The sequence below is a fragment of the Bison bison genome, unplaced genomic scaffold (assembly GCF_000754665.1).
Source record: "Bison bison bison isolate TAMUID 2011002044 unplaced genomic scaffold, Bison_UMD1.0 scf7180017864472, whole genome shotgun sequence".
NCBI classification, from domain to species: Eukaryota; Metazoa; Chordata; class Mammalia; order Artiodactyla; family Bovidae; genus Bison; species Bison bison.
The window spans coordinates 2,928,478-2,930,863 of record NW_011495033.1 but is presented as its reverse complement, the minus strand read 5'-3'; positions in this window follow the sequence as shown (position 1 = coordinate 2,930,863).

Sequence of the window (2,386 nt, the reverse complement as noted above, 5' to 3'; positions counted from 1 at the left end):
CTTCTTCACAGTCCAACTATGGTTCACTGTAGCTTTACTTGAAAACGGTTAACATCCTGGATGAATGATTCCCAGATGAATTTTCTCTTTAGGGCTTCCTAACATCTTCAGTTCAGTTCACTCAGTCATGACTGACTCTTTGAGATCCCATTGGCCTGCAGCATGCCAGGCTTCCCTGTCCATCACCAACTCCCCGAGCTTGCTCAAACTCATGTTCATCAAGTTGGGATGCCATCCAACCATCTCATCCTCTGTCGTCCCCTTCTCCTTCTGCCTTCAATCTTTCCCAGCTTCAGGATCTTTTCCAATGAGTCAGTTCTTTCCATCAGGTGGCCAAAGTATTGGAGTTTCAGCTTCAGCATTAGACTTTCCAATGAATATTCAGGACTGATTTCCTTTAGGATGGACTGGTTGGATCTCCTTGCAGCCCAAAGGACTCTAAAGAGTCTTCTCCAACACCACAAGTTCAAAAGCATCAATTCTTCAGTGCTCAGCTTTCTTTATAATCTAACTCTCACATCCATACATAACTACTGGAAAAACCATAGGTTTGACTAGATGGACCTTTGTCAGCAAAGTAATGTTCCTGATTTTTAATATGCTATCTAGTTTTGTCATAGCTTTTCTTCCAAGGAGCAAGCACCTTTTATTTCACGGCTGCAGTCATCATCTGCAGTGATTTTGGAGCCCCCAAAAATAAACTCTGCCACTGTTTCGTCATCTATTTGCCATGAAGTGATGGGACCAGATGCCATGATCTTAGTTTCTTGAATGTTGAGTTTTAAGCCAACTTTTTCACTCTCCTCTTTCATTTTCTTCAAGAGGCTCTTTAGTTCTTCACCTTCTGCCATAAGGGTGGTATCATCTGTGTATGTGAGGTTACTGATATTTCTCCCGGCAATCTTGATTCCAGCCTGTGCTTCATCCAGCCCGACATTTCTCATGATGTACCCTGCATATAAGTTAAATAAGCAGGGTGACCATATACAGCTTTGATATACTCCTTTCCCAATTTGGAACCACTCTGTTTTTCCATGTCCGGTTCTAACTGTTGCTTCTTGACCTGCATACAAATTTCTCAGGAGGCAGGTAAGGTGGTCTGGTATTCCCATCTCTTGAAGAATTTTCCACAGTTTGTTGTGATCCACACAGTCAAAGGCTTTGGCATAGACAGTAAAGCGGAAATAGATGGAATTCTCTTGCTTTTTCTATGATCCAACATTTTCTTTCGGATGTTGGCAATTTGATCTCTGGTTGCTCTGCCTTTTCTAAATCCAGCTTGAACATCTGGAAGCTCATGGTTCACATACTGTCTCCTGGCTTGGAGAATTCTGAGCATTATTTTGCTAGCATGTGCAATTGTGCAGTAGTTTGAACATTCTTTGGCACTGTCTTTCCTTAGGATTGGAATGAAAACTGATCTTTTCCAGTCCTGTGGCCACTGCTGAGTTTTCCAAATTTTCTGGCATATTGTTTGCAGCACCTTAACAGTATCATCTTTTAGAATTTAAAATAGTTCAAAACTGGAATTCCATCACCTCCACTAGCTTTGTTCATAGTGATACTTCCTAAGGCCCACGTGACTTCACATTCAAGGATGTCTGGCTCTAGGTGAGCATTCCATTTAGTATCACTTTGTTGTTTAAAAACCTTTACACCATACATTTATAAGCAAGTAAAAAAAACTGCATTTAAAAAATCAAAATATCCTTCTGTGTAAGTGACATACGTCACAACTTAAACAATAAAAAAGAAAACAGCATAGCATATTTCTGGGCATCATGTTACTTTTGGGTTTTAAATTTGGAAGCAGTAATGTTAAGAATTTTCCCTTGAAATACAATCCATAATTCTCATCTTAACCCCTAAAATAGTGACATTATTTCCTTGGCTACACTCATCTGTTATAAATTTTGGCTGGTGTGGCAGGCAAAAAACATCATCATTGGTCCATGTTGCACATCAGGAGTCAAGCTAAGCCCTGGACAACCTCCATTTCTTCATCTTTAAACATCACATGCTATACCTATAGTACAACACAGCTACCATTTATTGAAGGCTTAAAAGGGCCAGGTTCTATGCTAAGCATCTCAAAATAGTAACTCTGGAGTTGCATCAAATATCCATTCAAATTGTGCTAATTTGATTACACGTGCTCTGAAGAGAATAAATATGAATGAAAATAAAAGTTATTGTTTAGTGCACATGGTTTTAGTACATGCCATACCTTCAACAAGTGCATGCAACAAAATGAGCATGAGATGGGAGAAACTGTGCCTGTTGGATACTCTCAGTTACAAAGTTGTATGCTAACAACATGTATATTGTTCTTTATGGGTGATTTAAGGGATTTTTTTTTCAAGATTAATTTTGACTATAATTTGAC